We start from the raw sequence: 15,683 nt of genomic DNA on the forward strand, positions 1-15,683 counted from the left end.
TATATAGAGGGTATATAGAGGATATATAGAGGATATATAGAGTGTATATAGAGGGTATATAGAGGGTATATAGAGGATATATAGTGGGTATATAGAGGGTATATAGAGGATATATAGAGAATATATAGAGGGTATATAGAGGATATATAGAGGGTATGTAGAGGGTATATAGAGGATATATAGAGGATATAGAGGGTATATAGAGGGTATATAGAGGATATATAGAGGATATATATAGAGATTATATAGAGGGTATATAGAGGGTATATGGTGGGTATATAGAGGGAATATAGAGGATATATATAGAGGGTATATAGAGAATATATGGAGGCTTTATAGAGGGTATATAGAGGGTATATAGAGGGTATATAGAGGATATAGAGAGGATATATAGAGGATATATAGAGGATATATATAGAGGGTATATAGAGGGTATATAGAGGGTATGTAGAGGATATATAGAGGATATATAGAGGGTATATAGAGGGTATATAGAGGATATATATAGAGGATATATAGAGGGTATATAGAGGATATATAGAGGATATATAGAGGTTATATAGAGGATATAGAGAGGATATATAGAGGATATATAGAGGAATATAGAGGGTATATAGAGGGTATATAGAGGGTATATAGAGGATATAGAGGGTATATAGAGGATATAGAGGATATATAGAGGGTATATAGAGGGTATATATAGGGTATATAGAGGATATAGAGGGTATATAGAGGTATATAGAGGATATATAGAGGGTATATAGAGGATATATAGAGGGTATATAGAGGTATATAGAGGATATAGAGGGTATATAGAGGGTATATAGAGGGTATATAGAGGGTATATAGATGATATATAGAAGGTATATAGAGGATATATAGAGGTATATAGAAGGTATATAGAGGATATATAGAGGGTATGTAGGGTATATAGAGGGTATATAGAGGGTATATAGATGGTATATAGAGGGTATATACAGGATATATAGAGGATATATAGAGGGTATATAGAAGGTATATAGAGGTATATAGAGGGTATATAGACTTATATAGAGGATATATAGAGGTATATAGAGGGTATATAGAGGGTATATAGAGGGTATATAGAGGGTATATAGATGATATATAGAGGGTATATAGAGGATATATAGAGGGTATATAGAGGATATATAGAGGATATATATAGAGATTATATAGAGGGTATAGAGGGTATATAGAGGGTATATAGAGGGTATATAGAGGCTATATATAGAGGGTTATAGAGGGTATATAAGGATTATATAGAGAGAATATATAGAGGATATATAGCGGATATATATAGAGGTATATAGAGGGGTATATAGAGGGTATATAGAGGGTATGTAGAGGATATAGATAGAGGGTATATAGAGGGTATATAGAGGATATATAGAGGGTATATAGAGGATATATAGAAGGTATATTGTGGGAATATATAGAGGGTATATAGAGGATATATAGAGGGTATATAGAGGGTATATAGAGGATATATAGAGGATATATAGAGGGTATATAGAGGATATATATAGAGGATATAGAGGATGTATAGAGGATATATAGAGGTTATATAGAGGATATATAGAGGATATATAGAGGGTATATAGAGGGTATATAGAGGGTATATAGAGGATATATAGAGGGTATATAGAAGATATATAGATGTTCTATAGAGGGTATATAGAGGGTATATAGAGGGATATAGAGGTTATATAGAGGATATATAGAGGGTATATAGAGGATATATAGAGGGTATATAGAGGCTATATAGAGGATATATAGAGGGTATATAGAGGGTATATAGAGGATATAGAGATTATATATAGAGGGTATATAGATGATATATAGAGGGTATATAGAGGGTATATAGAGGCTATATAGAGGGTATATAGAGGGTGTATAGAGGATATATAGAGGATATATAGAGGATATATAGAGGGTATATAGAGGATATATAGAGGATATATAGAGGGTATATAGAGGATATATAGAGGATATATAGAGGATATATAGAGGATATATAGAGAATATATAGCGGATATATATAGAGGGTATATAGAGGGTATATAGAGGATATATAGAGGGTATATAGAAGATATATAGATGTTCTATAGAGGGTATATAGAGGGTATATAGAGGTTATATAGAGGATATATAGAGGGTATATAGAGGGTATATAGAGGATATATAGAGGGTATATAGAGGGTATATAGAGGATATATAGAGGGTATATAGAGGCTATATAGAGGATATAGAGGGTATATAGAGGGTATATAGAGGATATAGAGAGGATATATAGAGGGTATATAGATGATATATAGAGGGTATATAGAGGGTATATAGAGGCTATATAGAGGGTATATAGAGGGTATATAGAGGATATATATAGAGGGTATATAGAGAATATATAGAGGGTATATAGAGGATATATATAGAGGATATATAGAGGGTATATAGAGGCTATATAGAGGATATATAGAGAGGATATATAGAGGATATATAGCGGATATATATAGAGGGTATATAGAGGGTATATAGAGGGTATATAGAGGATATATAGAGGGTATATAGAGGCTATATAGAGGATATAGAGGGTATATAGAGGGTATATAGAGGGTATGTAGAGGATATATAGAGGATATATAGAGGGTATATAGAGAACTATATATAGAGGCTTTATAGAGAGTATATAGAGGATATATAGAGGATATTATAGAGGTTATATAGAGGATATATAGAGGATATATAGAGGGTATATAGAGGGTATATAGAGGGTATATAGAGGGTATATAGAGGATATATATAGAGGGTCTATAGAGGGTATATAGAGGTTATATAGAGGATATATAGAGAGTATATAGAGGGTATATAGAGGATATATAGAGGGTATATAGAGGGTATATAGAGGATATATATAGAGGGTATATAGAGGATATATAGAGGGTAAATAGAGGGTATATATAGAGAGTATATAGAGGTATATAGAGGGTATATTGAGGGTATATAGAGGGTATATAGAGGGTATATAGAGGATATATAGAGGGTATATAGAGGATATATATAGGGTATATAGAGGGTATATAGAGGGTATATAGAGGGTATATAGAGTTTATATAGAGGATATATAGAGGGTATATAGTGGGTATATATAGAGGGTATATAGAGGGTATATATAGAGGGTATATAGAGGATATATAGAGGGTATATAGAGGGTATATAGAGTGTATATAGAGGGTATATAGAGGATATATATAAAGGATATATAGAGGGTATATAGAGGGTATATAGAGAGTATATAGAGGGTATATAGAGGGTATATAGAGGGTATATAGAGGATATATAGAGGGTATATAGAGGATATATAGAGGGTATATAGAGGGTATATAGAGGTTATATAGAGTGTATATAGAGGTTATATAGAGGATATATAGAGGGTATATAGAGGATATATAGAGGGTATATAGAGGATATATAGAGGGTATATAGAGGGTATATAGAGGATATATAGAGGGTATATAGAGGGTATATAGATGATATATAGAGGGTATATAGAGGGTATATAGAGGCTATATAGAGGGTATATAGAGGGTATATAGAGGATATATAGAGGGTATATAGAGAATATATAGAGGGTATATAGAGGATATATATAGAGGATATATAGAGGGTATATAGAGGCTATATAGAGGATATATAGAGAGGATATATAGAGGATATATAGCGGATATATATAGAGGGTATATAGAGGGTATATAGAGGATATATAGAGGGTATATAGAGGCTATATAGAGGATATAGAGGGTATATAGAGGGTATATAGAGGGTATGTAGAGGATATATAGAGGATATATAGAGGGTATATAGAGAATATATATAGAGGCTTTATAGAGAGTATATAGAGGATATATAGAGGATATATAGAGGTTATATAGAGGATATATAGAGGATATATAGAGGGTATATAGAGGGTATATAGAGGGTATATAGAGGGTATATAGAGGATATATATAGAGGGTCTATAGAGGGTATATAGAGGTTATATAGAGGATATATAGAGAGTATATAGATGGTATATAGAGGGTATATAGAGGATATATAGAGGGTATATAGAGGGTATATAGAGGATATATATAGAGGGTATATAGAGGATATATAGAGGGTAAATAGAGGGTATATATAGAGAGTATATAGAGGATATATAGAGGGTATATTGAGGGTATATAGAGGGTATATAGAGGGTATATAGAGGATATATAGAGGGTATATAGAGGATATATATAGGGTATATAGAGGGTATATAGAGGGTATATAGAGGGTATATAGAGGGTATATAGAGTTTATATAGAGGATATATAGAGGGTATATAGTGGGTATATATAGAGGGTATATAGAGGGTATATATAGAGGGTATATAGAGGATATATAGAGGGTATATAGAGGGTATATAGAGTGTATATAGAGGGTATATAGAGGATATATATAAAGGATATATAGAGGGTATATAGAGGGTATATAGAGAGTATATAGAGGGTATATAGAGGGTATATAGAGGGTATATAGAGGATATATAGAGGGTATATAGAGGATATATAGAGGGTATATAGAGGGTATATAGAGGTTATATAGAGTGTATATAGAGGTTATATAGAGGATATATAGAGGGTATATAGAGGATATATAGAGGGTATATAGAGGATATATAGAGGGTATATAGAGGGTATATAGAGGATATATAGAGGGTATATAGAGGGTATATAGAGGATATATAGAGGGTATATAGAGGGCATATAGAGGGTAAATAGAGGTTATATAGAGGGTATATAGAGGATATAGAGGGTATATATAGAGGGTATATAGAGGGTATATAGAGGATATATAGAGGATATATAGAGTGTATATAGAGGGTATATAGAGGGTATATATAGGATATATAGAGGGTATATAGAGGGTATATAGAGGATATATAGAGAATATATAGAGGGTATATAGAGGATATATAGAGGGTATATAGAGGGTATATAGAGGATATAGAGGATATAGAGGGTATATAGAGGGTATATAGAGGATATATAGAGGATATATATAGAGATTATATAGAGGGAATATAGAGGATATATATAGAGGGTATATAGAGAATATATAGAGGCTTTATAGAGGGTATATAGAGGGTATATAGAGGGTATATAGAGGTTATATAGAGGATATATAGAGAGGATATATAGAGGATATGTAGAGGATATATATAGAGGGTATATAGAGGGTATATAGAGGGTATGTAGAGGATATATAGAGGATATATAGAGGGTATATAGAGGGTATATAGAGGATATATATAGAGGATATATAGAGGATATAGAGAGGATATATAGAGGATATATAGAGGATATATAGAGGGTATATAGAGGGTATATAGAGGATATAGAGGGTATATAGAGGATATAGAGGATATATAGAGGGTATACAGAGGGTATATATAGGGTATATAGAGGATATAGAGGGTATATAGAGGGTATATAGAGGATATATATAGAGGGTATATAGAGGGTATATAGAAGGTATATAGAGGATATATAGAGGGTATATAGAGGGTATATAGAGAGTATATAGAGGGTATATAGATGATATATAGAAGGTATATAGAGGATATATAGAGGGTATATAGAAGGTATATAGAGGGTATATAGAGGGTATATAGAGGGTATATAGAGGGTATATAGAGGGTATATAGAAGGTATATAGAGGATATATAGAGGGTATATAGAGGGTATATAGAGGGTATATAGATGATATATAGAGGGTATATAGAGGTTATATAGAGGATATATAGAGGGTATATAGAAGGTATATAGAGGATATATAGAGGGTATATAGAAGGTATATAGAGGATATGAAGAGGGTATATAGAGGGTATATAGAGGGTATATAGATGATATATAGAAGGTATATAGAGGATGTATAGAGGGTATATAGAGGATATATAGAGGATATATATAGAGATTATATAGAGGGTATATAGAGGGTATATAGAGGGTATATATAGGGTATATAGAGGATATAGAGGGTATATAGAGGGTATATAGAGGGTATGTAGAGGATATATAGAGGATATATAGAGGGTATATAGAGGATATATATAGAGGCTTTATAGAGGATATATAGAGGTTATATAGAGGATATATAGAGGATATATAGAGGGTATATAGAGGGTATATAGAGGGTATATAGAGGATATATATAGAGGGTCTATAGAGGGTATATAGAGGTTATATAGAGGATATATAGAGGGTATATAGATGGTATATAGAGGGTATATAGAGGATATATAGAGGGTATATAGAGGGTATATAGAGGATATATAGAGGGTATATAGAGGATATATAGAGGGTATATAGAGTGTTTATATAGAGAGTATATAGAGGATATATAGAGGGTATATTGAGGGTATATAGAGGGTATATAGAGGGTATATAGAGGATATATAGAGGGTATATAGAGGATATATATAGGGTATATAGAGGGTATATAGAGGGTATATAGAGTTTATATAGAGGATATATAGAGGGTATATAGAGGGTATATATAGAGGGTATATAGAGGATATATAGAGGGTATATAGAGGATATATAGAGGGTATATAGAGGGTATATAGAGGGTATATAGAGGATATATATAAAGGATATATAGAGGGTATATAGAGGGTATATAGAGAGTATATAGAGGATATATATAGAGGGTATATAGAGGGTATATAGAGGATATATAGAGGGTATATAGAGGATATATAGAGGGTATATAGAGGGTATATAGAGGATATATAGAGGGTATATAGAGGTTATATAGAGGATATATAGAGGGTATATAGAGGATATATAGAGGGTATATAGAGGATATATAGAGGGTATATAGAGGGTATATAGAGGATATATAGAGGGTATATAGAGGGTATATAGAGGATATATAGAGGGTATATAGAGGGCATATAGAGGGTAAATAGAGGTTATATAGAGGGTATATAGAGGATATAGAGGGTATATATAGAGGGTATATAGAGGGTATATAGAGGATATATAGAGGATATATAGAGTGTATATAGAGGGTATATAGAGGGTATATAGAGGATATATAGAGGGTATATAGAGGGTATATAGAGGATATATAGAGAATATATAGAGGGTATATAGAGGATATATAGAGGGTATATAGAGGGTATATAGAGGATATATAGAGGATATAGAGGGTATATAGAGGGTATATAGAGGATATATAGAGGATATATATAGAGATTATATAGAGGGAATATAGAGGATATATATAGAGGGTATATAGAGAATATATAGAGGCTTTATAGAGGGTATATAGAGGGTATATAGAGGGTATATAGAGGATATATAGAGGGTATATAGAAGGTATATAGAGGATATATAGAGGGTATATAGAGGGTATATAGAGAGTATATAGAGGGTATATAGATGATATATAGAAGGTATATAGAGGATATATAGAGGGTATATAGAAGGTATATAGAGGATATATAGAGGGTATATAGAGGGTATATAGAGGGTATATAGAGGGTATATAGATGATATATAGAAGGTATATAGAGGGTATATAGAAGGTATATAGAGGATATATAGAGGGTATATAGAGGGTATATAGAGGGTGTATAGAGGGTATATAGATGATATATAGAGAGTATATAGAGGATATATAGAGGATATATAGAGGGTATATAGAAGGTATATAGAGGATATATAGAGGGTATATAGAAGGTATATAGAGGATATATAGAGGGTATATAGAGGGTATATAGATGATATATAGAGGGTATATAGAGGATATATAGAGGGTATATAGAGGATATATAGAGGATATATATAGAGATTATATAGAGGGTATATAGAGGGTATATAGAGGGTATATATAGGGTATATAGAGGATATAGAGGGTATATAGAGGGTATATAGAGGATATATATAGAGGGTATATAGAGGATATATAGAGGGTATATAGAAGGTATATAGAGGATATATAGAGGGTATATAGAGGGTATATAGAGGGTATATAGATGATATATAGAAGGTATATAGAGGATATATAGAGGGTATATAGAAGGTATATAGAGGATATATAGAGGGTATATAGAGGGTATATAGAGGGTATATAGAGGATATATAGAAGGTATATAGAGGATATATAGAGGGTATATAGAAGGTATATAGAGGATATATAGAGGGTATATAGAGGGTATATAGAGGGTATATAGATGATATATAGAGGGTATATAGAGGATATATAGAGGGTATATAGAAGGTATATAGAGGATATATAGAGGGTATATAGAAGGTATATAGAGGATATATAGAGGGTATATAGAGGGTATATAGAGGGTATATAGATGATATATAGAGGGTATATAGAGGATATATAGAGGGTATATAGAGGATATATAGAGGATATATATAGAGATTATATAGAGGGTATATAGAGGGTATATAGAGGGTATATAGAGGCTATATATAGAGGGTATATAGAGGGTATATAGAGGATATATAGAGAGGATATATAGAGGATATATAGCGGATATATATAGAGGGTATATAGAGGGTATATAGAGGGTATGTAGAGGATATATATAGAGGGTATATAGAGGATATATAGAGGATATATAGAGGGTATATAGAGGATATATAGAAGGTATATGGTGGGAATATATAGAGGGTATATAGAGGATATATAGAGGGTATATAGAGGGTATATAGAGGATATATAGAGGATATATAGAGGGTATATAGAGGGTATATATAGAGGATATATAGAGAGTATATAGAGGATATATAGAGGATATATAGAGGTTATATAGAGGATATATAGAGGATATATAGAGGGTATATAGAGGGTATATAGAGGGTATATAGAGGGTATATAGAAGATATATAGATGTTCTATAGAGGGTATATAGAGGGTATATAGAGGGTATATAGAGGTTATATAGAGGATATATAGAGGGTATATAGAGGATATATAGAGGGTATATAGAGGATATATAGAGGGTATATAGAGGCTATATAGAGGATATATAGAGGGTATATAGAGGATATAGAGAGGATATATAGAGGGTATATAGATGATATATAGAGGGTATATAGAGGGTATATAGAGGCTATATAGAGGGTATATAGAGGGTGTATAGAGGATATATAGAGGATATATATAGAGGATATATAGAGGGTATATAGAGGATATATAGAGGATATATAGAGGGTATATAGAGGATATATAGAGGATATATAGAGGGTATATAGAGGATATATAGAGAATATATAGCGGATATATATAGAGGGTATATAGAGGGTATATAGAGGGTATGTAGAGGATATATAGAGGGTATATAGAGGGTATATAGATGATATATAGAGGGTATATAGAGGATATATAGAGGTTATATAGAGGATATATAGAGGCTATATAGAGGGTATATAGAGGGTATATAGAGGTTATATAGAGGGTATATAGAGGATATATAGAGGGTCTATAGAGGGTATATAGAGGGTATATAGAGGTTATATAGAGGATATATAGAGGGTATATAGATGGTATATAGAGGGTATATAGAGGATATATATAGAGGGTATATAGAGGGTATATAGAGGATATATAGAGGGTATATAGAGGCTATATAGAGGATATATAGAGGGTATATAGAGGATATATAGAGGATATATAGAGGGTATATAGAGGCTATATAGAGGGTATATAGAGGATATATAGAGGATATATAGAGGGTATATAGAGGATATAGAGAGGATATATATAGGGTATATAGAGGATATATAGAGGATATATAGAGGATATATAGAGGGTATATAGAGGATATATAGAGGATATATAGAGGATATATAGAGGGTATATAGAGGATATATAGAGGATATATAGAGGGTATAGGACATAGAGATACACATAGAGGAGGTTGGCACAGGTCTGTCTGTCTGTTGATAGACCCAAGCAGGCACATAGAGGAGGTTATCATAGGTTATGTGTTCAACCATCTGGATGACATGGCTAATGACTGATGCAACACCATATCTCACTGTGTGTCTGTTCACACACACACACACACACACTTCACACAATTACACAAAGTAACTGCAGCCCTTTGTATTCCCACCCACACACACACACACACACACACACACACACACACACACACACACACACACACACAAACACACACACACACACACACACAAACACACACACACACACACACACACACACACACACACACACACACACACACACACACACACACACACACACATACATACAGTTGAAGTCGGAAGTTTACATACACTTAGGATGGAGTCATTAAAACTAGTTTTTCAACCACTCCACAAATTTCTTGTTAACAAACTATAGTTTTGGCAAGTCGGTTAGGACATCTACTTTGTGCATGACACAAGTAATTTTTCCAACAATTGTTTACAGACAGATTATATCACAATTCCAGTGGGTCAGAAGTTTACATACACTAAGTTGACTGTGCCTTTAAACAGCATGGAAAATTCCAGAAAATGATGTCATGGCTTTAGAAGCTTCTGATAGGCTAATTGACATCATTTGAGTCAATTGGAGGTGTACCTGTGGATGTATTTCAAGGCCTACCTTCAAACTCAGTGCCTCTTTGCTTGACATCAAAAGAAATCAGAAAAAAAAGACCTCTGAAAATTTTTTGTAGACCTCCACAAGTCTGGTTCAATTTCCAAACGCCTGAAGGTACCACATTCATCTGTACAAACAATAGTACGCAAGTATAAACACCATGGGACCACGCAGTCGTCATACCGCTCAGGAAGGAGACGCGTTCTGTCTCCTAGAGATGAACGTACTTTGGTGCGAAAAGTGCAAATCAATCCCAGAACAACAGCAAAGGACCTTGTGAAGATTCTGGAGGAAACAGGTACAAAAGTATCTATATCCACAGGATAACGAGTCCTATATCGCATAACCTAAAAGGCCGCTCAGCAAGGATGAAGCCACTGCTCCAAAACCGCCATAAAAAAGCCAGACTACGGTTTGCAACTGCACATGGGGACAAAGATCGTACTTTTTGGAGAAATATCCTCTGGTCTGATGAAACAAAAATAGAACTGTTAGGCCATAATGACCATCGTTATGTTTGGAGGAAAAAGGGGGATGCTTGCAAGCCGAAGAACACCATCCCAACCGTGAAGCACGGGGGTGGCAGCATCATGCTGTGGGGGTGCTTTGCTGCAGGAGGGACTGGTGCACTTCACAAAATAGATGGCATCATGAGGAAGGAACATTATGTGGATATATTGAAGCAACATCTCAAGACATCAGTCAGGAAGTTAAAGCTTGGTCAAAATGGGCCTTCCAAATGGACAATGACCCCAAGCATACTTCCAAAGTTGTAGCAAAATGGCTTAAGGACAACAAAGTCAAGGTACTGGAGTGGCCATCACAAAGCCCTGACCTCAATCCTATAGAACATTTGTGGGAAGAAATGAAAAAGTGTGTGCGAGCAAGGAGGCCTACAAACCTGACTCAGTTACACCAGCTCTGTCAGGAGGAATGGGCCAAAATTCACCCAACTTATTGTGGGAAGCTTGTGGGAGGCTACCCGAAACGTTTGACCCAAGTTAAACAATTTAAAGGCAATGCTACCAAATACTGGGAATGTGATGAAATAAATAAAAGCTTAAATAAATCATTCTCTCTACTATTATTCTGAGATTTCACATTCTTAAAATAAAGTGGTGATCCTAACTGACCTGAGACAGGGCATTTTTACTAGGATTAAATGTCAGGAATTGTGAAAAACTGAGTTTAAATGTATTTGGCTAAGGTGTATGTAAACTTCAGACTTCAACTGTACACACCAGAGTATGTGAGCAGAGTTGAGCTGGTCAGAAATCCCGCTCACTGTTCATGGAGCAGTCTGGCGCTCCACCTCCTTTCCAACCACTCAGCTGAAGAAAAACAACTGCTGCTCCAAATCGGCTCCATTCATTAAAATCACAATTTTTCTATAGGTAGGCCTAAAGGTTTTTTAGACAAAATAACCCAATCAAACGGAAAGCTCCTTGAAAGTTGGAATATGCCAGGCCTATTTGGCCAACATCAAGGATGGCCTATTGTCAAGATAATAGAACATAAATGAAGGAAATGTTTAAGAGATCAGATTTGTAGTTGATAAATACTTTGCTACAATGACACACTTAATTAGCTACCCCACCTCATTCCTTTCTTTTAGCATGTGCACGTAATAAGTACACAATCATGCTTTCGGGAAATGTGTCTTCAGATTCCACAATTATTCTTTAGTCGCGGACATCAGAGTATGTGAGCGGAGCAGAGCTGGAGCGGAGCGAGGAGCGAGGAGCGAGGTGCGGAGCGAGGTGCGGAGCATGTTGAATTTGACTGGAGTGCTGTGGGAGATTCCCCAAAGGCTGGAGCGTCGGCCTTCTCAAGCCCGCTCCAATTTCGCTCCATTAGCGCCCCAGTAGCGCTCGCTTCACCAGCTCAGGGCGTGGCCGGCCCAGCATGCATCTGTAGTGTAACTGTGTGCTGCTATAGCCCCTTGCTTTAGCTACTGTCATGGAGTTCGCTAAATATTTTCATAAAGAAACTGATAAAACACACAGGTGCTAAATCAAGGTGACTTACGAAGATTTTTTATTTCACCTTTATTTAACCAGGTAAGCCAGTTGAGAACAAGTTCTCATTTACAACTGCGACCTGGCCAAGATAAAGCAAAGCAGTGCGATAAAAACAACAACACAGAGTTACATATGGGGTAAACAAAACATAAAGTCAAAAAATACAACAGAAAATATATATACAGTGTGTGCAAATGTAGTAAGCTATGGATGTAAGGCAATAAATAGGCCATAGTGCAAAATAATTCTAATTTAGTATTAACACTGGAGTGATAGATGTGCAGAAGATCATGTGCAAATAGAGATACTGGGGTGCAAATGAGCAAAATAAATAACAATATGGGGATGAGGTAGTTGGGTGGGCTAATTGCAGATGGGCTGTCTACAGGTGCAGTGATCGGTAAGCTGCTCTGACAACTGATGCTTAAAGTTAGTGAGGGAGATAAGTGTCTCCAGCTTCGGAGATTTTTGCAGTTCGTTCCAGTCATTGGCAGCAGAGAACTGGAAGGAATGGCGACCAAAGGAGGTGTTGGCTTTGTATATATGCACAATTTATAGACGAGATGTTGTTTAAATGCTGAGCGCTTAATGTCCCTACCAACCTAGTGTGTCTCCCTCGCAAAGGCTTCACAATGTATTTCTTTGTAGGCTATAGCCTTGAAATAATTGAAATAATATCGCCTAAATAATTCATTTCTGTTCCTTCTTAGGCTCCCTGTCTGGCTCCTGACCTATTCAGAGTGTTTATGTGCTGGTTTAATACGACATGTAGCCTATTTGAAATGATGAGCGCTTCTTACATTCACCTTTTCATATTTATTAAAATACTTTTCATTCAAATCATATGGTTTGGTTTCAATGCTTCAAAACCAAATGGTAGGTCCACGTAGTCACAAAAATACAGCGGTGTTGGTTAAATTGTGATTTTAATGAATGGAACCAATTCGGAGAGGCAGTTTTTAGCGGTAGTGGTTGGAAAGGATGTGGAGCGCCTTCTCTTGCTCTTGGTCCTCATCTTCGTAAGTCACCTTGATTTAGCACCTGTGTGTTTTATCAGTTTCTTTATGAAAAGATTTAGCGAACTCCATGACAGTAGCTAAAGCAAGGGGCTATAGCAGCACACAGTTACACTACAGATGCATGCTGGGCCGGCCACGCCCTGAGCTGGTGAAGCGAGCGCTACTGGGGCGCTAATGGAGCGAAATTGGAGCGGGCTTGAGAAGGCCGACCCTCCAGCCCTTGGGAATTTGGCGCCACGCTCCAGTCAAATTGGGCACGCTCACATACTATGACGCACACACACACACACACACACACACACACAGTAACTCCGCCCATGTGTATACCCACCCACTCCTTGCAAACATCAGACCACCCCACCGGCAGGGCAGGGGTCTCCACTCTGTGTGGCAGGGCAGGGGTCTCCACTCTGTGTGGCAGGGCAGGGGTCTCCACTCTGTGTGGCAGGGCAGGGGTCTCCACTCTGTGTGGCAGGGCAGGGGTCTCCACTCTGTGTGGCAGGGCAGGGGTCTCCACTCTGTGTGGCAGGGCAGGGGTCTCCACTCTGTGTGGCAGGGCAGTAGTCTCCACTCTGTGTGGCAGGGCAGGGGTCTCCACTCTGTGTGGCAGGGCAGGGGTCTCCACTCTGTGTGGCAGGGCAGGGGTCTCCACTCTGTGTGGCAGGGCAGTAGTCTCCACTCTGTGTGGCAGGGCAGGGGTCTCCACTCTGTGTGGCAGGGCAGGGGTCTCCACTCTGTGTGGCAGGGCAGGGGTCTCCACTCTGTGTGGCAGGGCAGGGGTCTCCACTCTGTGTGGCAGGGCAGGGGTCTCCACTCTGTGTGGCAGGGCAGGGGTCTCCACTCTGTGTGGCAGGGCAGGGGTCTCCACTCTGTGTGGCAGGGCAGGGGTCTCCACTCTGTGTGGCAGGGCAGGGGTCTCCACTCTGTGTGGCAGGGCAGGGGTCTCCACTCTGTGTGGCAGGGCAGGGGTCTCCACTCTGTGTGGCAGGGCAGGGGTCGGGTGGGTGGGGACGTGTGAACACAGCCTAAGGGAGGTTTAGGGTTTCATCCACTATCTGGGGGTTGGGGGTGAAGGGGGGAGGTTAGGGCTTAGAGAGCTACTGTGGAGATCATAGAGCTAGCAATAGAAGCAGAAGAGGAAGCAGAAGAGGAAGCAGAAGAGGAAGCAGACGTCCCACTTCCGTTGTAAGAAGTTGAGCTTTCCAGTCTGAAGTCCAGAAGACATTTTTGTTGCAATTCACATTAAGATTTCCACGAAAGCTAAAATGTGTAAAAAAAAAAAAAAAATTGAAGGTTTTCGTAATTCATGCATGAAAGGGATATGTTATGCATATGTTATAATGTAATAACAAATTGGTGGCTTCATATCAAATGAAATGGAAGTTTAAAACAGTCTGTTTGCTCCACCCATTCCCTTTAAAACAGTCTCTGTTTGCTCCACCCATTCCCTTTAAAACAGTCTCTGTTTGCTCCACCCATTCCCTTTAAAACAGTCTCTGTTTGCTCCACCCATTCCCTTTAAAACAGTCTCTGTTTGCTCCACCCATTCCCTTTAAAACAGTCTCTGTTTGCTCCACCCATTCCCTTTAAAACAGTCTCTGTTTGCTCCACCCATTCCCTTTAAAACAGTCTCTGTTTGCTCCACCCATTCCCTTTAGAACAGTCTCTGTTTGCTCCACCCATTCCCTTTATGCACCAACAGGTGAGGGCTGTGTTACTATGGAAACTGTCACACAGCATAGGATGTGGTTGTGGTACGCTGGGGTCTGTAACCGCAGGTTACCACACCAGAAGTCCGGTCGGAATGCTGGGCACCTTTCCTGACCCGTTTACCCCTTCACATAACCTTTCCAAAATGCACTTGGTGAACTGGAATATTTTCTGCGATCCGGTTTCACGGACGTAGGACGACGACTAGATTTACTCTGCCACTGATAGCTCTCTATCTTTACCTCTGTAAAGACCAAGC

The sequence above is a fragment of the Coregonus lavaretus genome, assembly GCF_964263955.1.
Source record: "Coregonus lavaretus genome assembly, chromosome: 14".
Taxonomy (NCBI): Eukaryota; Metazoa; Chordata; class Actinopteri; order Salmoniformes; family Salmonidae; genus Coregonus; species Coregonus lavaretus.